We start from the raw sequence: 26,702 nt of genomic DNA, 5'->3' as shown, positions 1-26,702 counted from the left end.
TTAAAATCCCCAGTTGGTAGCTACGTCGTATTAATGGAAATTCAGTTTAGTAATATATAAAAAAAAATATTGACCAATACCAATCATACACGAGTTAAAGTTATGTTAATTTTAACTTATTTATTTAACTTGTCTGCGTTTATTTTTTACTAACTTAACTATTAACTCAATCAATCGATTTTTACTGATATTAGTTAAGTTTACTTAATAATTAATTACTTTCAATTAAATCCAACTAACGTTTATATTTATTTTTATAAATAATTAAATAATAATAAAATTATAATTAATGATTATTATTATTATTATTATATTGTTACAAAAAAAAAAAATACAAAATAAAACCCAAGTAGCCAAAAATAAATAAAACTATCTTACACTGAATATTTCAAGTTTAAAATAAAAACTATGTTTATAAATTCAACTATTTTATATAAATTACAATGATTTTAACATTTACTTGCTAAAAAAAATTAACATTGCCAAATTTATTATAATAAATTATTTTATCAAGGATTCAATTAAAAAATATTTTTTGTATAACACTATTATGATTCCTAACAAATTATACCTATATATTTGTTAATTAACTATTTATTTATTTTTAATACTATTTTTAGTATTTACGCGACATTATTTCCTTGGTTTTAGTTCAAAACGAATCATTATAAATAGATAAAAAAAAAAAAATTAAGAACAACTAAAAAATAAAAACGTATTAACTACTATTAGACCTTCTTATGACTTGATAGAACATAATTCAATTTACAAATATAATTATTAGAGAAGATCGATAGTTTTCTACCAACGCAGCGGTAAGTATATTGTTAGTCGAGCAGTTTTTGATATATTATTTAGGGCACGGAAGGATAGGTGGCCATTTGATAGTTTGGATCCGTTCCAAAACTCATCACGTGCGGTGACTGGAAGGTCTTATTTATTTATTAGTTTCCAAGACTCGAAAAATACTCGACAACACAATTAATCTTGCATCACACCCCGGTTTACGCCCATAGGCAGTTTTGACGAAACACCCAAAACTCTACATTTTCTCGTCATTATCATTCAGTTAATCAAATAAATAGAATTTGGTTGACTAAGACAAAATTTTTAAATATTTAAACAGAAAAATGCATAAGACATAATAGTATTATATTCTCCGAAACTTAAGCTTGTTGATATTCTAATTCGTAATAAATATATTACGAACACAATTTTGCAAACAAATATTATATATAACCATATACAACATATTATTCTATATGCATACAAATATACAATTATAAAATTGAAATTAAATCCCGCCGCTTATTTTCGGATTATTAGCAAACTAGGTTCTTATGATAATATACACGTACATATTATACAATAAAATATATATTTTTGTTTACGCGTTTTTAGCAGTAAAAAAGATTAAACAGTTTAATGAAGTCCGTCGCTATATACCAACATTGCAAATGGAACATATATTTTACTTTGGACGGGTGATTTTTTTCAATTTACCAAAAGTCTATCAAATTAAGGAAAAATAATGATAAAAAAAAAAATATATAAAAAAAGATTAACTAAATCTTAATCAATTTTAAGTATAACTAAGACAAATTACACATATTAATTTTTTAATATACGTTATATAAGTTATATAAGTTATTTAAAAAAAATTTAAAACTGTATTTTAATATGCAATTCAGTAATTCAAATGAAATTAGTAATAAAATAAAATTCACTTTATCAATTGTAAATATTATACTTTGCAGATCTTTTAAACATACGTTAATGTATATATTAAATATATTTTATAAAACACGAACTCTACATATTATTTTTAAACGGATTTATTGATATTAAATCTAAAAATCAAATGTATGATCAATTGGTTATAAAAAAATTGAATTGGTTAAACTATTAAAATTATTTTATGAAATTTCATCAATTATAATACGTCAACAACAAAAAAATATACTAAAACTAGTACTTGATTTAATTTAAATACATAAAATATTATTGTCTTTAATTATTCAACAAGTTATACGGTTTTCATAGAAAATCTATTTTTGGGGATTGAAATATTACATCGTAGTCCTTAGAAATTTTCCACTAATAATGCAGATTTAATGATTTAAAAATTTGAACCTTTAATTTTTACATACAATTAGATATTTATATAAATAAATTTCATTTCATATTGCAAATCGTAATAAAAAAAATTATCAATATTTTTTTGTTACCTTTTACAAATTATATACACTTTTAAATTTGTTTTTTTTTTAAATATAAAATAGTATTGAAAAATTATTACGTAGGTAACAAATGTCAATTTAATGTTACCTAAATTCTTAATTAAATAGAGACGTAGTCCGTAGATAATTAAATATAATATAGTAATTACTAATTCGTATAAAGTGATTAGTCCCACATACCCGCTAACCGACTATTGTATCATATTCGTATTCATATCTTAAAATGTATTACCGTAACAAAATTATGAAGGCCAAGTGGCGCCGAACACTATATCGAGCCGGTCCAATTGAACCGAGTAAAATCGTTGATTGAGTTAGTTAGTATAAAGTAATAAAAGGCATTCATTATATTTAAATAACAATATAATATACTGATATAAACTATATAAAAAACCAAATCTTTGACAAATTTTATTTTATTATTTTGTTGAAATTTAAAAATGAATAGCACATCATATACATGTAGATAATTGTTATCAAATATAATTTTCTTAACACTGTAAAATATGGTCAACATAATTTTGGCTTAATTTTGGTTACTTAGACATTTTTCATTTTTCGTTAATGCTCAACCACAAAAAGCTTGACAAATTGATAAATAATTTCTCATGATATTTTCTAAGTGGAATTTAAAAAAGAATTAGTTTTTATAAGCATTTGAAATTAAAATGTTTACAATATTAGATATTCAAAAAGGAATAACAACAATCTTAGTTCTTTTGTTGTAATTAAAAAAATAGTAGTTGTAAAAACTTACAAATTTTTAGCATTACGTATATTAGTATTCTCTATGTATAATATATTTTCAAAATATTTAAATTAATTTTAAGTTATTTTATTCCAAGCAGTAAATGCACCTATTGCACTGGTTTACAATTATATACGTCGGTATACTGACTTCTAAGTTAATTTGACAGGCAACAGCTATTTAGCTAGTACTATATGAAATAATATAGGTAGTTTATATAAATATATAATAGATGAGATTTATTTGTTGTAAAAATTTTACCATTATATTGTATACTAATAGCATTGATAAGAATCTATTATTATTACTAAAAGCATTATAAATATATAATTAAATATCCTTAGAAATATAGGCTGACGCCTAACATACTGTCTCCGCTCTGAATGATTTTTTTTATGTAATGAATTAACATTAAATTCGAATTCAATGCACATATTTACTCAATTATTATGTATAATTATATCAAAGTGAAATTTTTTTTTAATTATGTATCGTTTACCATAGTGATATGTTGGGATAGGGACTTCATGCCCTAAAAAACCTTAAAATATACATTACAAAAATAAAAATCATAGTATTGAATAAAATCTTTTTATGTTAATTTCAAGATAATATTTGCAAAATTGCAAAAATTATAAATTATTCATTATTATTTTTCTTTTCCGATTTATTTTCTTTAATTCACACTTGCAATGTATCGATAAGTAATAACAATGCAAGTGATCGGCGAGAAAAACACTGCAAAAACTTATTTTAAAATATTTATTTTGTATAAATAAAATCACAATACTAATACCTAATATCCTTGTATCTATTTAAAATTAATTTTGTCTTTATAAAATTATACCTTCATATAAGTCAAGTATGTACTTATAAATGAAAAATGATCAAATATGCAAAATATGCACCTATAAATTTTAAATATACACTCGTATTACTATGAAAAAAATGTATATTTTACTTTGCTATGTTTTTAATGATTATTGAAAAACATACACACTCCTAGAAGTCCCTAGCCCTAGTGATATGTATAGAGCCGTATTCAGGGAGGGTACGGGTTAATGTAGCCACATTCCTACTGATGCTAAATAATATAGATGAAATTAGTTAAAATGTATTGTTTTAACATGAAACATTTTTAATATGATATAAAATGCATTTACAATTATTTGTATACGATCTGAAAAATGTTATGAATCACTTTACCATTATATTATTATAATAAACAATCGATACAATAATAATAAAAATAATAACAAAAAATTAAATTATAACGTTTAGTATTTGTAGGTTCATTTATTAGGTATATGGTTTATCCAACAAATAAAAATTGTTTTGTCGATAACGCGATAAAATAATATCAGTGTACCTATTGGTGTGGTCTGGGATTAATTATTGTATTATTTATCTTATTTTATTTCCACAGAAATATTAAGTACTTGAATCAATACAAGATTTCTTACATATTAATTTGTATGGTTGTATGAAACTTTTGGGTCATTCCGAATTACGATTAAAATATTCAGATTCAGATGCAAGGTGCCGAATTCATTGGAAATGCAGCGCATTCTGTTTTCTATGTGACAATCGCTAGCTGATATACATTTATAATAGAGTCAACTACGGTTTATCGGAATTATTTTTGTACAACCCAAACAATAAAAATGTCGTCTTATGGAATTTGCATTCTGCGACTGGTGGTGGTGAATAAAATCAAAAATAATCTGTACACCCATATCTAATGCAATCACATTTAATTGGAAATCGTCATATTCTCGTATAGGAAATATCATTTGTTATCGATAAATTAAAATATTTGACAAAAATGTGTTCAATTTTTTTAGAAAATGCTGTACCTACTCTATGCCTTTGGGCGTGAATTTCTAATAAATAAATAAATAAAAAAATATATTTATAATAAGCAATAAAAATATATTGTTATAAAATATGTATAGAAGTATAATATACTACAAATACTTTTCATTCAGAATCATTAGAATCATGTTTCGTATTCGACGATTTATCATTAAATTAAAATTCAACACAGTGACCTGCTCAATGATGAATAACACTGTAGGCACATACTAAATAGTAGTACGATTTCCCCGGTTTTATGTTATGTTTTATTTTCAATTAAATGTATAAAACAAATCGTGTATAGTACTATGGTTACAAACCATAAATTAAATTATTTATATTGAATTAATTAAAATGAATTAACTAGTATAAAATACATTCTAACATTATTTACTTCCTCTACACATAATAATTTATTATTCAATTTTATTTGTCCCTTGTGATCCAATATCATCAATAATCTTAACAGTATGTAAAATGTGAATAGAATCTTCATTTAAAAGTTATAGATAAACATTATCTTAATTATAAGTATTTTTGTGACGTCAACAAATTATTAGCGTTTTTTAAACTATCAAATAATATTCGGAGTTGATACATAAAAAACTTTCCAAAACTAAAAATACAATAGATTACTAATTTTTTGTTAGTTGAAAAGTTAAAATATACACATTCTTAGCATATAGATAAATTATTTCCAAAAAGAAAATTAAAAAAAAGTTAACACATTGATATAATGTGTGTTTACTGTTAAATTAATTACTCATCTGTACATTATAATATTATGTACAGCAGTTTGATTTGAAAACATTGTTCCTAAACCATTGATAAATGCTTGATTCACATTGAAATTCACATAGTATACATCATAATAACTCATAATTCAAACTACACACAACGGCTTTTGACTATACGTGGAGAATGAATTACAACTGTGTATTCGGTCTATTGATGCAACAAATCTCGTTACGCCTAGTTTAAATATAATTTAAATATATGACTATATGATGCCTTGGATTCGCCTTGAAGATGTTTACTGATTATTAGTGATGGATGAACTAATGTTGTGTTATTAAATTTAACATTTAATATGTAACTATAAAAACTTTATTATAAATAAATAAAATTATAATATAAATTATGTTATGAATATTTGTAATTTTCTGGTTTTTTAAATAGAAAAATAACCCTTATTTAAAAACTAAATCACAAATAATTTATTTGATACTTTTTTTAGCCTGCAGGAAAGATTTTATTCAAGGGACTAATAAAAATTATATTTTTTTTAATGATAACACATATTTCAAATCACCGTTTTTTAAATTAATAATTATTGTTATTTAAATTAGTGTATTGGGTATGTTACTATAGAAAATGTGCATGAATAAAATCTAAATATTTAATACCAATAGTTGTGGTTATATGCGGAATTTGGCGGCGCGTATGGTAGTGGTGTTGTTTGGGGGCTCAATAAATTGCCCTGACCACTCGGTATTATTCAGAGAGAAAAACAATATTTTTGGCCCAAAAACAGGGTATAAGGTAGTAAAAGAAAAATGAATGGTTCATGCGTGTATAATAGGTACGTAATATTACACTGTTCAAATTTAATTTTGTTAAATCAATGGCAGTTTTTTTTTCAATTTACATTCCTATTTTTAGCGTATTTAATTTCTAGACCCATACTGTCAACATTTTTTTTTTTTATTTTTTTTATTAGATCAAATAGCGGTAAATTACAGGATAGGAAGGTATTCAGTAATATCACCAGACTAAAAAAACAAATATTACATCGTATTTGTTACATGAATACAAAATCAACAATCAATCAAACGATTCAAACGTACCTAGTTAGTTAATAACTATTACGATATTTTATCATAGTTCATAATGGAATGTCAACTTTTAAAATATATATTTTTATTATTATAGTAAGCTATATAAGTTTGTATTTTACTATATTTCAATAACCAAACAAAGTTTTATTCACTATATGTTATAAATGTCATTATCCAAAATATATAGCTTAAAAAACACATTTGATAGCTTATAATATAATATTGTTTGCCACTGTTAAGCGATGACTTAATTTCAGTAACCAAACATAATATGTCAAAAATATCAACTAAACCAAATTTACATAGCTTCAGTTAACTTTAACATAATAGGTACTATTTTTATACGTGTACTGTATAAAAACATAAAATACATATTTAATTCTTATTAACATATATTATGTGTGTTTAACTAATGATATAATATATTTTTATTAATAAAAAATGTAAAAGATAAAAATATGTTCTCAATAAAACTAATAGATTCAATGATAAAAAAAAGTTATTTATTTACACAATATATAGGTATTTATAAATATATAATGCACGATTATTATATCAACGAAAAAGTAGTAGATAAATCAAATCAAAATTAAAATTATGATTTTGTATTTAAAATATTTATAAAATATTGGTTATAAGTTATAACGGATCAATGTGGACAATATGTAATATAATTATATACATTTTATATCCATAGCAAATATATTAAATTTAAGGAGTTTGACTTAATTTATTGTTTTTTAGTTTCGTATTATAATATAATATAAATATAGAATACTTTCTGTTTAAAATAATTAAAGGACTTTATTTTGTCACTATTATTCAAGTTTTTGTTTTTTTATATAGGTATGCGCGCGTGTTGTATGCGTGTTAACATGTTTAATTTCAATTTGTGTTTTTATTATAAAATTTTGTTTCAATACTGGGGTATTTAATATATCATTTAAAGAACAGAAAAACTAAAGTTTTTGATTTATTTTTATCATTTTATAAGATTTAAAAATTTTTATACATTGAATATTTGAAAATAAATAATAACATTTATTTTTTTTACATACATAGGGTCGATTATTTTAACAGGTATGTGCTAATTCAATAAATATAACTTATAATAAAAATAATATAAATATATGTATACAATAATTTTATCAATTAATAAAATTGGTCATGATATATTATGAAAATAATTTTTGGACCAATTGATTTAAAAACGAGAGCTTGATTATATGAATACTTGAAAAGGAATTTAAAATGTGTGATGTAAAATATAAATGGTGTATTAGATAAGTAAAAAAACTACTTAACTGACAAAATATAAGTTAATAATAAAATTAATATCAACAATATTGAATTAGATAAATAATAATATATTATGGAGGATGTTTTAAAAAACTTCATAAAATAAAATTGATATACAGTCACACAGGTACAATCGTATAGGCAAAAAATTATAAGTACTTGCGCACGGTTTAGTTTGTTAATGACACAATTAGATTCAATCTAATTTAAACATGGGTATAATAATAGGGGCAAATAACAGAATGAAGTGAAATAAAATATAGATACTAATAAACTCACATTAACACGTTTATGTAAGTGAAATTAACTATTAGATAGAAAATCCGTTTTCACTGCAGTTAAAATAAAATCAAAAAAAAAGAAAAACCAATGTAAAAATAACGAAGAATGACGTCACACCCGAGCAGTAGATGATAATCATTAAGGACCACAGCAGTTCGGGAGCCTGGAAAGAGCGGCGGGGCATTTAACTTGAAATATGTTCGTAGCACGTGCTTCACACAAACTGTACATTCTATCCCTTAGTCCCTTTACAACGTGTACCTTAACCTCTTTTACAGCCACTGTGTGTTTTAAGACAATACCGGATATCCTAACACATACATTTACGCACACATGCACACGTTATTATACATGGTCCTATCGCCTGCAAATAGAGTGTATCATAACGGAATAACAAACAGGCAGTTATGACAATAATATAATACTTTACATCAAAAATTGTATACGTTACGTATTTTTTTTTCATTTGACGCAGTCTATACTATTTGGGATATGCACGTTTATAGTTATAGAACTTGTATGCTTTGACGCGGTTGACTTTTATTACATTTATACTTTATAAGTTCTATATAGAGTCATATAAAGCAATTAATTAATTATCTAAAAATATAAAAATACCATTAAAACTATCGGGATTATATACCTACTTAAATTATTATTTTTTTAATTAATAATAATAACAGAAACATAATACAGAAACATTATTAATTCTAACAAATTTATGCACCAATTTTATAAAGTTATAAATTTCTCTCGAATAGATAGTGGAAAATAATTAAAAATTAACTGAAATCACAAAAAAATTACTTATTTAGATTTATATTTCAGTGAAATACATTTTAGCTTAGTAATTATCGTCTAATAATATTTTAAAAAAAAATCAATATATTGATCCTAGTCAGTAGTTTTAACTTATAATATGTTACGTAGGTCGTACATACATATTTATTACATAATGTACAAACCTTTATTTAAATATAAATAGGTTGAAAATGAATCAATCAACTTAACTTTCATCATTCAAACACAATAAAACAACAATACTAAAAATGTGAGGTATTAAACCACTATAATATAAGTGGTTTATTAAATTTTAAAGATATTAATTGCTGTTATTTTAAGTAGAAGTATGACTTTAATAATTTAACATCAATATTCAGTTTCTATTAAATTGATAGATTGATGTAATAAAAATCAAATATCCTAGAAGATGTATACGTGTTTCTGAGTTAGATCTATTATTGTTATTAGTTGATAATAAATTATAATTTGTCAAATTTATAAACAATTTCATTAGGTATATTTAAATATTTTGGAAAACAGTTTTTATATCCGTAGTAACATATTTACTTAGGTAACAAACTCAACCTAAATAATACAATTTGTCTATCAATAAATTAGCTTGGACTAATAGATCAACCTTTTTTTTAGTGACTTTACTCTCGGATAATACCAAATAAAATACGAGAAGATTAATATCGTCGATAAACTACATAAAGTTTAAAAAAAATAATTTACTAAAAAACTTTTCTTTTTAAAATTATATGTGGTAAATCGTAAATATTTCCAATAATAATTAGATAACATCTGCAACTATTTAATGATTCCAAAATAAATATTATAAATAATATCACAGTACACAAACTATAAAATTGTATCCATTATCCAAGTAAAAAAATAATGATGTCTTGATAGGTTTTTATTATAAAGTATAATAAATTGAATTAAAATTAAATCATTGTAAAGAAAATACATCATAAAAATATAACATAACTAATAACTATTAACTAATAAATATTTTGCTAATTTGTACATCGAATATAGATAAAATATTATAGAATGAACACTTGGCAAATTTGTTTTATGCATGATGGATTCCAAATACAATATTGTATGTTAAATGTTTTAAACATTTATACATTTTCAGTATTAATTTCGTAGTTCAAGACTAATTTTTGTTTAATATCGAATAAATCAAATTTAATTTATATTTTCATAAATCGTATTTTAAAGAAAAAATATAAGATATGCATGACATAAATGAACAATTAACAAATTTACACATATTTATTATTCAGAACATTATCAATTAAATTTAAGACTGTAAACGAATAATTTTTTTTTTAATGATTTTCTTTTTGAATCATGTTTCAATATCTTATTTTAATAAGATTTTTAATATCTCAAAAAAAATAATGATACATTTTTAATTCTTTATAGAAATTAGTAATGAAAAATTTTTTAAATTATTTCTCGTATCAAAACTGTCGCAACAGTTTATGGACACCAACATAATAGTATGTTTCCATTATTTTTTTTATTAAGTTGCCCTTTAGGGAAAATCTAAGAATATTTTTCAGGCGCTCGTTTAATCAACTTAATGCATATTGGTTGTAAAACTTCATTTTGTTGAACTAGGTTATACTAGAAAGAAAATATTACTTTGAAAATCTCGGCTAAAAATATACCTACCAAAACGTTAAGAATTGTACAACTTTTTTTTTTGTTAAAAATAGTGTCTTATTTAATTATTTAAAATTAAAACATTTCTGAATATTTAAAAAAAAAAAAACAAGTAAAATATAAATATACTCAATATATAATAAGCAAATTATAATACGCATTATTGATCATAATAATCGGCAGATCAGTTTTTTAATTAGTTTTATAATTTCTATTGATGAATATTACAATTCATAAATATATATAAATTATATTATATAATATTATTTATATAATTTTATTATACATATATCTCTTATTGTTTTGGAAATAATCAATTTTAAATTGTAAAATTTCTAATGTTAATGCTTACATAAACAATACTTCATACTATCACAATTTTAGAAGTAATTTAACATATCTCATGAAATGAAAAATAAAATGTAAGTATTCTATAATTAATTATTATTTATAATTTTTAAGTCCCTGCAGTATACCTCAAAAAGACTTGAAAAATATGATAGGTGTAAAAACTATTATGTAATTATTAAAAATTTAACTTCTAAATAAACCTCCTTTGAAACTTTAAATAATTATGAATATAAGTCTGTTTACATGAAATTTATCCGTTAAATGTTTTGAAATTAGGTGTAGGTACCTTAAGTAAGTTTTAAAAAAAGTTAACGCTGTGTACTAGAGTTTACTTTTTATCAATAATAATTAGTAATAAACAGAGAATATTGTAGAGAATAACTATTTTTCAAAATCAATATGAGCAAAATTTTAGTTTTTTAAACAATTGTATACTAACTGTAAAATTAACTAAATATATGTCAATAATACAATTAATAACTGCAAAATATGTTTTATTCTTTAAATTGTATTACAATATTCGCATAGTCAGAACTATTAAATCTAAATAAATGGAAAAAAAAGATATACAATTAAAAATTGGAAAATTAACTTCACGTACTTCGTAAGACAAAGACATACACATTTTAATGATAGAACGAACGATAAATTCACGTTTCCGAGCCCATATTTTGTTTAGACTGCTAGCTTATAAGTTATTATCTACTTGATAAAAAAAAAAAACTAAGAGACACCCTTGATTTTGTGTACAATATGATTTTTTAGTTCTAAAGAACGTTAGCTAATGATTTTTGACCTTTGTACGTGCAATACAATAAATTATGGTCATTATGTTTCGGCTTTTAGTCATAGTATATTATAAAAGATAAAGAGATAATAAATATCATTGTGATGTTAGTCTAACAATGATTTTTTTTCATCTACATTTATATTTTTACATAACTAGTTTTCAGTATCCCTGATTTTTACGATCACATTCATACAAGAAAATATATTCTAACATGTGGGCATTTATGGCGAATACGTCGATGTCATTGCATTATTATTTATTTATAAACACAGTTATAGCTTTGTTAGTCATTAAACCCCTTCGAATATGCCTATCTACAACTTCAAACACCAAAATAACATTATTAAAATCAGATAGACAACATAGGAGATATTTTAGTACACGAGTTACGCAAAATTAATAAATGCAAATAATTTTATAGGTACAACTTAATATTATATTTATGGTGTGTGATTAGAGAATATTAATTACACTGTAATTTAAATAACACGTGTTTATTTTTACCAAACATGACTCACTTATAATTTTCAAATAAATTAAATTTGTCTACATTTTTAGTGAATTATACAAATTCTCAGATCACTTTAATGAATTATTCGGTTTCAGAACGATCGAATTTATTAAACGTTTTTGACTAATGAATAAAATTCAAACAAGTGGACTAGTGATTACACGCTGAACTCCCTTTTCATGAATTCATTATGTTGGTGCTTTAAAGTGGTAATTAAATTCTGAGCTCAGGTAGCTATTGGTTTGAAAACCATAAGGTCTCATACAACCTACTATTATATTGACATTAAAAAGGGTAGTAAAATATTGCTTTTTACGTCCCTTGACAATATTTAAAGTTAACGTATTGTTATGGTAGAATGAAACTGCATTGATCTAAATATTTCATTCATGCAAATAACGTCATATGTCATGAAAAATGTTAGCTAAAATATTTAAGACATTTTTTTGTACTAGAGAATAAGAATAATATATTAACACGTAAAATCTCAAAACCATAAATTGTAATGTAGATAAAAGTATAAAATCTATAGATACACTACATGTATCATAAAAATTCCATGTCGGTTATATTCAATTTCCAATCAACGAAGTCTATTTATTTTATTATCTCAAAAATGGTTTTTTTGGAAAAAAAAATAATAACAATAATAAGTAAAATAGCTCTTTTGGTATTGTTTCAAATGCTTTTTATCTTACTGTATAAAACATTATGAACAGCTTTATTTAGAGCAATTAAATGCAAAGCAGCCTAATTAAATGTACATATTATGATGTAAAAATACTATACTATATATAAACTATACAAATAATTCAAATTTCTGCAAAATATGTATAGTTTTAAGTTCTATTTCATATTTTATGAATAACAATGCATCTTGTACATAATTTTAATCTATAATAAAAAATACTAATCATAATCAAGATCTTCATTTATTTATATGTAATTACTCTACTTAAATATACGAATTTAATGCACATTAATAACTATTAATAAAAAAGGGTTAAAATTGCTCTGCTGTACAGTAAGTATCTAATATACTTCGCAATTGTATAATTCACTGTAATATAATAACACATAAAATGTGCTGAATTTAAATTTAATGTTAAATCATTACATATAAAAAATTATTCTAAGTGAAGTCAGTCGCCAGTCTATATTACTAAGTTTACTTTATATTGCTATTAAAATAATTTATTTTTTGTTTAAAAATGTGTTTGTCCATATTTAAATTTCAAATATATATAAAATAAAACTCTGCCTAAATATTTTTTAGATTTTATTGATTTCAGTACGAACCATTTATAACCTACCCAGTAATTTTTCAAATCTTAAGTACGAATATAAATATTATTTTAATTTGTTTGAAATTATTAAATTAATACTACAAAATAATTCTCAAATATTAAAACTTGAACTTTAAATGCTTAATAAAATGCCTATTTGTTTTTAATATTTAAAATGAAAATAATTTAAACTTATAAAGAACCTTAGATTCTAGATTCCAAGGTCTTTGACCTAGCAAAATTTTTTATCATCAATAATTTAAAAAAAATCGAATATTTAAATAGCACCTCAAAAAAGATTAAAAACATTTTGAAAATTGTATCATGTATAAGAAATAATATTTGGTAAATGTATTTCAAAGTCGATACAGTTCTCTGTTTTTGAGTTACACTAAAAAAAAATTGATTTTATTAAAAAATATTTTTGCATGAAAATTTGCTTTTTTCCTTAATTTTTTATTTGTTTTTCTCAATTAAATACAGTGAATTCGATTTTTTAATTTTGATTTATCAAAAGTACAAATTACATTCAAATTTCTATCAGAAACTAATCTCAAAATTTAAGATATTCAATATTTTACAATCTTATCGTGTATACCATTAGAAAAAAAACTACTACAAACTTAAAAAAAAACTATGTAATTATAAACACACACATATAAAAATCATCATTATAAAATTAATATATTCATACCTCCGCTTAAAATCTATTATACTGCTTCGACAAGTAGGTCGAAATATATTTAAATACGAAGTGTGAAAATATATTTTACTATAAAAATAATTAATCAGATATGTATATTATGTTATGACTTATCAACGATGACTTTGTTACATGTGGAATACGTAGTTGTGTTTTAATATTGATGTTATTTTATCTATTGCAATTCGTTGGATTTTTTTTTCGGGAATAAATTTCGTCAATTTATTATAGTCTTACTCCTTAATTCTCTAAACACGCAACTATTATTGATCGATTCTATAAAACGATAAAAGAAAGACGTTGCTAATATACATGACCGGATGTACTATACGAGAAAATTGAATTAAATCTTTTCACAATAGTGCCGTATTGTTTTCTCCGTAGGAAATGGTCAGTCCAAACAGTCGTTTGTATTCTTAGATGTGGGTTTAATTTTGAAAGTTTTATTTCCCCATCCTTTATTCTTTTTTGACGGCACTCAAAAGGTAACTGAACCATGACTAAATTGTAAATTCATAGTGGACACAGACAATAACTATCATAAATCAATTATCAATACTGCCGATTTTATTTTGAGCTTAATAAGTCATAACAAACTTAAATAAATATAAAATTTGGAATATCAAAAACTCTTGAATTAAAAAGAGGAAAAAAAGTTTTACATAGATGAAATACGATGTAAGAAATATAATAACTTAATATAATCAAAATATCATCTACACTTTAAATATATATTTTACAATAACTAAAATCATGCAAACGTAGAAGCATTTTTTTTTTTTTGATTTTTTATGTTGACAAATTGATTACTAAAAGTTTATAAAATACTTTGTTTTCCTTATCAGAACGTAAAAGTTCTATTATTTAACTAACTCTAAACTTTGCTTTCATACCACGTATTTTTAAATACAAATGTCTATGTCTAGACGTTAACCCGATTTCAAACGTCAGATTTTAAATCACAACAGTAAAGCTTTCTCGTACATATATTCATCACAGAATTTCACTCGTTTTATCAGTAGATACAACCTGACCACAGTATTATTCAGTTTTTATACATATAATACATATATTAAGTACGTATATCCGAATTGTATTAAATTTAATCAACAATTTTAAATTTTTACATCAAGATTGGAAGTACTTGTTATTTAATAATTACCACATGCTGGACATTGAAAAGGGCATTAAATACTTTGAAAAATTGGTTACAGATTCATTTTTATATAAGTAAGAACTGAACTAAGTTAAAACTACAGTCTATTTATGATGTTGATGTTCTTATAATATTTAGTATGGTCTGCCTAATCAAACGATCAAATATACAATAGTCTTAAAATGATCCCTTGTTTGAATATTAAAAAATAAATAAAAATCAAATTTTAAATAAATTAGAACATTCAATTTAGAGTTTGAAAATTTATTGTAAATAATCACTACTCAAACAGATTTCAAATTATGTCATCAGATAAATGACATGATTTTATTAGACCACAAGTCAATTTCACGTGTATTAGGAAAAACTATATTATATTTATATCTTTTAAGCCCCGCGGAAGAATATTGTAACTTATTCGATCAATTTCGAGAATTTTTTAACACTCTTCATCTTTTGATACTTAAAAATTAAAATATATAGGTACATACCTATGTCATAATATTTCATCCCAATATTACTAAGCAATATAAAACACCAATCAAGGTATAATTTAATTTTTAAATAAATATTTCAAAAACCTAAAACTACATAATATAAAATAAATCAAAATAGTCCTTGAACAATATTCTAGGGTAAATTTATAAGTGCGTATAGTACGTAATATTTATAAATTATATCAACGTTAAAAAAAAAATACTATTATTTAAATATCAAAAAACAAGCAACGAGCAATTAATTTTTATTATTCAATTTTACTAGGAATATTATGACTGAATTTTTTTAACTTATTTATTTAGTGAACCACATAATATAAAGAAGATAAGATTTAAGTGTAATTAAACATAAGTAATTATTTATGACTTTTTATATTATATGACAATTATACTAGGTTTATTAAATAATTATTGTATCAATTGCTATTATTATTATATTTAGTATTCAATTTTTATACAATAAATATTCAACAAAGAATTTTTTTATAAAAATATGATATAGAGATTTAGATTATAGAATCGATATATTTTAATTGATATTTCATACGTAAACAAAATCTAGATAAATTAGTAATCTAATAGTGTAATTATTTTTTAATGATCAAGGGACTAGGGAGTAAAATTCAAATTTCGGCAGAAAAATAATTATTTTGCATTAATACTTTCAGACTTTATTCAAAATTTTTTTTCAATATTATTTTCTATGAAAATTTCAAGTTTCGTGCATTATAACAATATTATATCAATACATTTATTTAAATTTTCTTTGTAAATAAATGTAATTATTTAATTTTTTTTATATTTTATTGGGACATAACATTAATTCTTACTAATTCTACAATAGTTCATATTACGTATAAATTGTTTGGAAAATGTTAATTAATATTTTTTTTTTATTTAATTGAATTAGAATATTAAACACAAATTTTCATAATACTATAATACACCCAAAAAACTATGGTGAGTACTGAGAAAAATAATAATATTTCCTCAGTCTTCGTGTAGGTACTATTCATTACTGCTACTAATAATACAATTATATTTTAGAAACATATATCCCATTGTCCCCATATTCCCATGTGTAAATTAATAACTCGACAAAATGTATTTCAAAATATTTGATAAAAGTAAATTTCAGTCTATAACTATAGTTTTAATCAATTTGAACCTTAGTGTGAATTTTGAAGACATCTATTAGTCTTTTAGAATATTAAATTTATAGATTGACCGAATAATTTATTTAATAATACAATACTTTTTCTCAGTTTAAAATCAGTAAATTAAAAAATTAAAACTACAGTTATTTAAAATAAATAAATAACATAAATCAGTAACAAATATCTTATAATATTTTATAATGCTCATGGTTTATCAATAAAGATATATTAAATAAGTATAATATAACTTATACTAAATAATATTTTTATATAACGGTCAGTTTATAAGTAATGAGTAAATGATAAATAAAACTATAATACGTAACAAAAAATGAACAAAAATGTTTATAAGGTTTATATATAAATGTATAGTTTTATTAATATTAGGTACTTGATAAGTTAATGCACGTGAATTATACTTTAACTAAAATCAAAAATGTCTAAGTGTTGCTTAGAATGTTGAACTTTATACAAGCACTAATTTTATCGTTATTCATATTTCCTAAATTATAATACACAAACATAGTATATTATTAATTATTACATTCATAATTTTTATTTAATTTGATGTTAGGCTTTTCTTTTCATGAGTAAATTAAAAAAATATAACATTTTAATAATAAGTTCAAAATAATATGTTATTTTTATTTCCAATAAATTTGATATAATTCAATGAAATAACTTATATTATACTTGTACGTATTTTAACATCTTTAAAAGCTTTCACAGACACTATAGATAAAAAAACTTTATTTTTTAAGAATCACAAGTTTCCTAGCTTTATTCTAAACGCTGAATCGGAATAGATTATTAATTATTATTGTTAGAATAATCGTAGAAAGAAAACTTAACTTATGATCACGTGAATTTAAAAGGGTTCACAAAATATTTTCTGAAATAATAGACAGGTTAAAACAGTATATACCCCCAGAGAATGAGTTGTAAACACCACAAAATTAAAGGATGGTAGTAGGGGTACATTTGGTGACCCAAAAGGAAACTAAAGCTAATTAGTATTGTTTTAATTGGAAAAATAAAATACGACATGGTCCAATGGGCAAACATAAATGCTTTTACTCCCCTGCACATCCATTATGAGCATTAAACTAAATATTATTCAATGGAAAGAGAAGTAGAAAATAATTTTTATTTTTGATAGAGGGTGTTAAAATATTTTTTTTTTCATTTTACGAATAAACTTTGATTGGGTATTCATTGTAAAAACCAATGTTCGCTAAGCTAATCCTCTTTTATTTCATTTTTAATTTAAAAAATATAAAGCAAATTCTGAGGATAAAAGTTTAATCAGTTTGTATTATAATTTATTATATTAACTATTGCAATTCGATACTAATTATGATTTTGTTTGCGCTTTACAAACCATTTAGACTTTTTACCGCCAAAATAAACTCTATCAATATATTTCTATTTAATGCTGCTTAAAACGAATTCATATTAATACTTTAAAATATTTATTTAGCTAATAACATGATCGTTACAGTGCCAAAAATATGTATTGCACAGTATTATTTTAAACCATTAAAATACAGGGCGATTCTTTTATCAAAAAACACTCATTTTTTCAAAATCTATTAAATTTGTTGAAAATATTTTTTTTACATAATTTCTAGTTAAAATGAAACATTTATTTTAAAAATTATATATTTTTTAAGTTTTTACTTTTTTAAATTCATATTATGAAGTAGAATGTTTTTCCGTGTATTTTAATAAATAAAAATCTAAATTCAGATGAGTAGTTTATAAGTTATAACTGTTTAAAGTTTTTGTTAGCGTAGTGGAATCATGGTACAGTGATACTTCGCAAAATAACGGTCTACTATTCCGCTCACCAAAACTTTATATATTTAACACTCATAAACTATTCATCCAAATTTGAATCTGTATGTATGAAAATTCAGAAAAATTTTTTTGCTTCAGAATATGAATTTAAAAATGTATGTTATCGTTCAAAAAAAAACTGCTTTAAGGTGGAAAAATTTTAACATAGATATGTAATTTTTTTAAGCTGCTGACTACTTTAAAAAAAAGGCATAAAAATATTATTTTCGTACTAACTTTTTTATGATTCCCTTACATATTTTTTTTTTAATTTATATTATTTGTAGTTAATTTACTATCTATGAATATAAATTAAATATAAATATATATATTATAATATAATATAAATCAAATATTTATGAGCAAAATGTTTATAAAGAATTCTAATTAAATACATATATTTAAAATATACAGCATACATTCCTCTTAAAACGTACAAATAAGTATTAAATCTAAAATCATTATTTGTTTTTTTTTCACGAAAAAAACTTTTATTTACTACCTACTTATAAGCCAATTCATAAGCTGAATACATTTTTAGTATATAATATATCAACAAGAATATCATTAAGTATAAACAATATTTTTATACAATTAAAATAACTTTACCACTAAATTTTAGTTAACAAAACATTTTGCAAAAAGTAATAATATTTTGATATTAATATAACTTCCGATTTTTAAGAAAATAAATGAACAAGAATTATTATTATTATTATTATTATTAATTTTTGTACTTTCTGAGTGTAGCCAGATAAAAAGGATTTCAGTTAGCAACGGGTAAGACAGAACCGTCAAGTAGGAGCCGTTTTAATCCGTTTCAGACAGACTGATGACTGCTGCAAGAAAAATAAAACTAATAGTCGGCTATCAAATTCTACTACCAGCTTTAAAGGATTTCACTTATTGCCGCACCTCTGCCCATCGTCTTTATTTATCCGAATATCAAAAATGGTTCTAAATCCCATAATGGGCTTCAGTTTTCCAACTTAATAATCTATGACTTGGATGTAATTTAACAGATTAATTCAATAAATCAAAAAGAAAAATTAAAATAGTGTACATCAATTTGTTCTGAATTATTCAAACAAAATTGTATCAGTATTACCAATAACATGAAATTATTTAATATACTCAAATTTAAATTAACTAACTATAGTTAGATTACGTAAATGTAGTGTTAAATTTAGATTTTAACAATCCTAAATTTAATTATTAATCAGAAATACTATTTAACGAATTTAAAATCCATATTATTAACTTGAAGCTCATATTCGTTAACTGGAAATTTATTTGGATCTAAAATACTATTATCTAATACTATTTTTCAACCTTTTTATATTAATGTATACAATATACATTATTAAACAATTATGTCTGTAGATGATACAGTAAAAATTTAGAAAGTATAGCGAATCAATAAACTCTTTAAAACAAAATATAATTTTATTATTCCAGTATTATATTGTCTTCTGTAGTGTGAAATTTTCATATTTTAAAATTTAATAACAGATACTTCAATATATAAAATATTGTATTTATAAATAGTTATTTTCATAATATACTTTCACTACTCAAGTGATGAACCCTTCTTGAAAACAAAATATTTTCATATATTACATAGGAACTTAATAATAAACAATAACTTTATGTATATCTTATTATGTCAACCACAAAATAACTATTAAAAATAACTAAACACTCAAATTCCACTCACTAAATTAAAATAAATAGTAAATATCCAATGAAATATTATCTTGAAATCCTTGCTCCTCGAATAAATCGAAAGCGTAATAAAACAAAATATATTTATTAGTGTAATAATAATTATCAAGTATCTGCTAGACGAAGCTCTAACTTAACTATATAAAACAATCTAACAAACATATTTAGTGCTTAAGTAGCCATCATAAATTTTATCTAGAATAATTTTTTCAGTGTTTCATAATAAAATATAAGGTTATTACTTATTATTCTTTAAAATGTCTTTTTAATTTTTCACATTACAATAAAAATTACTGGTTTTTAAACTTTTTATTTAAAATCTATATAAATAAGAAATAATTTTATTATTACATGATTCTTCTTGAAGACGAAAAATTGAATTTATATACCATAAAATAATTCTAAGTATTAAAAAAATGTATAATAGTCAACTGGTGCTATTTTTTTTTTTTTTTTTTTTTGTTATATAAAGTTAAACTGAACATCTTAAGCTTTTGAGTTTTCAAGAATAAATTAAACTATCTCATAATATAGATAGCAATGTTTTGAAGAACTTATTTAAATATAAATATATATAATATATAAATGTCTACAAGTTACGATTAAAATTAATGAAAGAATTTACTAATGTAATCATTTCAAATCTCCGGACATTTAATATAAGTCTCTAGTAATTATAAGGTATACCTCTAAATTCTAAAGTGTATTTATTTAACATTAAATACTTTGATGTATTTTATTGATTTAGCATTTTAAAATTGAACAGGTTTTAGTTATAGTGACAATTATTTACATATAAATAACAAAATAATTAACTAATAAAATAAAAATAATCTTAAGAAAATATGGGCAAATATAGTTTATGTAGTATGTACTAATGAGATGTAATGGTGTTTCGAATCATTCTATTGATAAAGATGTATGCATTTATTGAAAAGTTAGTTTGCTTCAGAGGCAAATAAAAATGTTGAATGGTCTTATTCTATTTGGTACCCGGATGAGTAGTGGTTCTTAAAGACAACAACAATTTAACAATTCCCTTTATAAAATATTTTCCCGAACCCTTTCATCTTTCCTCCAAATAATCAAATAATCCAAGCCTTGTATAACAGGTTTTTAGTTATGAGAAGAATGCGCAATATTAAAAATAATACAGCAAAGCTGAGAAATATTTTCTAGATACAATTTATACTCTGAGTATCGGTCACAGGGTATAGAGAGACCAAATTACTGTCTCATATACTAATATATAAAATGATCCAAAATTATATAAACCAATAAGCTTATTTTCCCTATGAAGCTTCCCGGAGTGACATTCAATAAAAACCAAGAATGTATAACGATTTCTATTATAATTAAATCATCACGAGGACGGAAATCAAGAGACCACATAAATAGATACTCTTTGTTTATTTTAGTATTTAAAAAATAATAAAATATGTAAAATATTTCATCAATTATCACTCAAAAAATAAATAGATAATAAAATACAACGTACCTAAAAGACGCACCTATGAAAAAAAATTTAGAAGTAAGTAAAAACAATGAAAAAATATATATTTTCTTATAATTTCATAATTGACAGTTCGAAAAAAATCAACTTAAAATTAAATATTAATTTATTGAATATATTTATTATTTAATCTGCATCACCGATGAAGTAATTAACTACTTGGTATACTCAAATCTATCTATTTAATTTAAAAAAGGTTATTATTATTATATTTTTTTTTTTATATATATATATATATATATTATATATCTTAATTAAGCTAAATTCTTGTACTTCATACATTTCTTAGTCTCGTAGTTTAATTTGTTGATTAATCATCAAATATTTCTTATTATACTCTTGATTTTCACACAAGACATATAAAAAATAAACTAAGTATAAACTTTTAAGATTATACAATTTTGCTAAAACTTTTTACTATATTAAAAAATTAATCAAATTCAAATTATAGTCTTATTGAAAAACAATTTTACGATCAGGTATATTTTTCGTTTCAAAGACATTGAAGACTTATAAACTATACTATGCAATTATATATATATATGAATATAATAACTAAGTTTAATATTTTCTATGGTAAATAAGAATTTATTTTCAATTTTCCAAAGTCCACTTGGATATTAAGTATTTTAATACATTAACTTTTAAATTAAGTATCAACATTTTTATATTTTAATCCATAATCTTATTTATAATATTACATATTGAAAATTATATAATTATGATAAACGTTCATACACAAATTCAATTTTAAATAATTAACAATATCAATATAACTTATGTAGGCATTAAGTTATGTAGGTACTATGAGTTTAAAATCCAATGTATTACAGTTTTTATTGTACCGTGATTAAAAAAAAAAATTATGGAATAATATAAATCAAATAGAATACTGAAAGTTTATTATAATATTATTTTCTATTATTTAATTAGACTATTAGAGTGAAATTCTATGAGTATTGATGTATATATTCCTATGCATTATCACAATATTTTTATTAAACCAATAATTGAAATTTTATGAATGAGGAATTTTAAATTTTGTCTCTTGCTCATATGAATATAACAAAATAGTAAAAAACCATTAAATATATTTACATTATTTTACCCGTAACTTTAGTTCATTTTAAATAACAATGTTTTAATATAGTTAATATTTAATTTTTAGTATTAGAACATTATAGAACTTGAGATTCAATACTTACGTATATTTATATAAAAGAAAAATGTATTCTTTAATTTTTTAATTCGTACATAGTTATGTTTCTATTGTTAAGTGGAAAAATATATGTTTTTTATTTTAGAAAAGCATCTTTTTGAAATACGGCCACCTTAATAAAAATGATATCCAAATAATAAGAGAGAAACCTGGATGTGCGTGCACATAATTTGCTTAGAGTAAATCCGCCATAAACAAACTCTAAAAGCTTTGAGGATGGGTGGAGGAGAAAAAAGCAAAATAAATACCAGCTAGATTTACAAAAAATAACAACAAAGAACTAACAAACAAATTTTGCTTTTAACCCGTAAATGGTGAACCCCACCTCCCAAGTTGTGTATTTAGATGTGAAAAAAAACACGTAACTCGTTTCAGATGTATTTTACGAAACATTTATTATGTTGATTTGTGTACGTAATGCTGCAGACATTTGAAAACATAATTTTTTACAATTGCACTTCACCGAATCCTCTAATTATTTCTAACCTTAAGTAACATATTATAGTAATATATACACTGTACAAACGTAAATAAGTTTTTCAACCACATAGTTGTTGGGGACTATAAATATGAAATAAAAAATAAATAGAATAGAAATAAAATAATTTTTATTTTACTCAAAAATATAAAATTAAAAAATGTGCCTAAACGCAATCGAGCGAAGTCACGTACTTACGAAATATAGTAGGTATAAAAGCATTTAATTAAATACATAACTTATTATCTGTAAGCTTTTAAAAGTCATACAATAAAGGCGAAAAGGGTTGTTTCACTAAATCTATAACCATCATTCGACTAGACTTATACGTTCCGTCAAGAGGGTAGCCATGTGTTTTCCCCGCGGAATAACAAAAAAAAAACTATTAAACAGTTTCCGAAACACTTTTGACCGGGACCAACCCGCAAATAAAACACTTAATATAGAATAATATTTAAAACAAATATTTTTGTTTATCTGAGTTAATTACCTCACGTATGTCAAAAATGTCTCACCTTATTTAAAATATTTCAAATCATTACGAATCAAATTGGATAAAATATTCGGTCTTAATAAGGCTGCTAAAAATAATATAGGGTATCGTCAGTTTAGGTATAACTTTCAATATCGGTGATATATAGATAAATTTGTATTTAAGTCATAGACATTTAGATTTACTAAACTCTTGCTCAAAGGCTAAAATATATAGGACATAGGTAATGTAGTATGATATTTATTTTAAAGTAAATGAATCATTGAATTCAAAAACGAATTATGTTTTTATCTTACAAAAAACATTGATTTTCAAAACATTAAGTGTTCATAAACATAAATTGATTTAAGATTTCAAAAAATAATTTCATATTTCAATTTGAAGCTTAAAAAATCCATAAATCCAATGAAGTTTAATTTAAAAACATTTTTGAGTTAGTACTTTAAGTATAAAACAGTAATATACATCGTTATAAAAATTATTACATTAGGGCGTTAATCATTTAAGGAGAAATATTTATTAAAAGATGGAACATTGGAACAAATACATTGAATTTTATAAAAAATTTATTTTCTTTGTTATTTAATTCTACAGAATTGTAAACTATAAGCATTGATTCAACAACAACAAAAAAAAAATGCAGATTATAATTTATTATTTAATTGGAATGAACTTATATCAATGACTGGAATTATCTTCTAAATTAACATTTAAAGTTTTAATAAAATATCAAAGTATATAGTTCGATAGATTTTGGATAGTTTTTAACTTTTTTCTAAATATTACTATCCTAGTTGAATTTTCCAATAAACATAATAATATGCATATAGCATAAAAAAAAATCTTTAAAAGAATACTTAAATTATAATAATAATACCGAACAACGACCATTTAAAAATAAATATTAGATACTACACGAACATATTACATTCAGGTAAGACCAATCACTATTATTATATTTGATCTAAAAACAAAAAAAAACATAAATCAATCATTGACTTACCAATTTTCAAATGACAGTCCTAATGAAATATTCTTAATGTATCTTGTCTACGCTATCGGACAACTGAATGACACAGACGAACGTCAGTTATAGCACGCGATATCGCCGGACGCCGATACACCAGAGCTCGAACGACCGAACGTGAATACGCGAAGCGTGAGCGGAAACTACCCGAAACGACGGCGGCAACAAGACTTTGGACCGCGCAGCAGTGCTGCCTCCCACGACGTCATCCATCGTCATATTATTATTATTATTATTATTTCGTTGTCACCATACCGGAATTATATCGGATGGCAGATACTGCAGCCGGAGACAACTGCCGTTCGACGAGACAACAACCACGAACCTGCACAGATTTCCGTCGATGTAAGTACACTGTTAAAAAAAATATATGTAAGTATTTTAAAAATTCATTAGTTACGGTAAAGATTTGTCTAAAAGATTCTATCAAATTTCATATTTTTTTGTTATTATCAATATTAAAAGTACCGATTAAAAATAAAAAAACAGTCACACACGTCTACTTTATTATTAGATATATAATACCTATAATATACAAGAGGATTCACCAAACATATTCACCCCATTTTATCTTTTAATAATTAATTTATTAAAATACTGATATTTTTAATTGTAAACTAAGTATATTGAATTATTTAGATTTGTATATAATTTAGCAGATGCCCTGTAGCGATATACGCTTATTTTTAAATGAGAACCAATTTTCTTTACTGTATTATGTTTGACAGATGATTTTTTTTTAGAAAATTTATACTTATCCATTTAAATAAAAATGCAAAAAAGTACTAAGTTATTTAACTTTGTGAACTAACTAATAATACAATACTAGGTTTATAATAATAATGTGTTTTAGTTTTAGAAGATAAGGAGACTGTGTTTCTGTGATAATTTTTAAATATTAATAATCAGCATTGATCTATAATTCTATCAATATTTTATATAATTTGTAAATATTGTCCGAGAACAATAAGTATAGCAACAAATTTTCTATATCTATAATCTATTTTATATTTTTTTTAAGAAACATTATCCTTTGTAGGTATTTGGTATAACTTAGGAACTGCAGCTTGATCAAATTTTAATTTAAATGCGTTTTAAAAAAAAGTAATTTATTGATATCGTCACAGGACACTCCTTTAAATGTATAGCAAATATAAATAATTTAAAATATGGACCCTGAAGTATAATTTTTGTATAAAAAATAAATATCAGGATTTTAATAAAGGACAA

The 26,702-nt window shown here is 22.9% G+C and overlaps 1 protein-coding gene across 2 annotated transcripts in view; it reads right to left on the bottom strand.

The window, feature by feature from the left end:
* LOC132919766 (chaoptin-like) overlaps positions 1-25,682 on the bottom strand; it is a 200,760-nt gene extending 175,078 nt beyond the window's left edge. For both annotated transcript variants that reach the window (XM_060981587.1, XM_060981588.1), the window contains exon 1: positions 25,449-25,682. The gene's annotated coding sequence lies outside the window, so the exon portion shown is untranslated. The remainder of the gene's footprint in view (positions 1-25,448) is intronic.
* Positions 25,683-26,702: the final 1,020 nt, after the last annotated feature.

The sequence above is a fragment of the Rhopalosiphum padi genome, chromosome 2 (assembly GCF_020882245.1).
Source record: "Rhopalosiphum padi isolate XX-2018 chromosome 2, ASM2088224v1, whole genome shotgun sequence".
Classification (NCBI taxonomy): Eukaryota; Metazoa; Arthropoda; class Insecta; order Hemiptera; family Aphididae; genus Rhopalosiphum; species Rhopalosiphum padi.
This window is presented reverse-complemented; position numbering and strand designations above follow the sequence as displayed.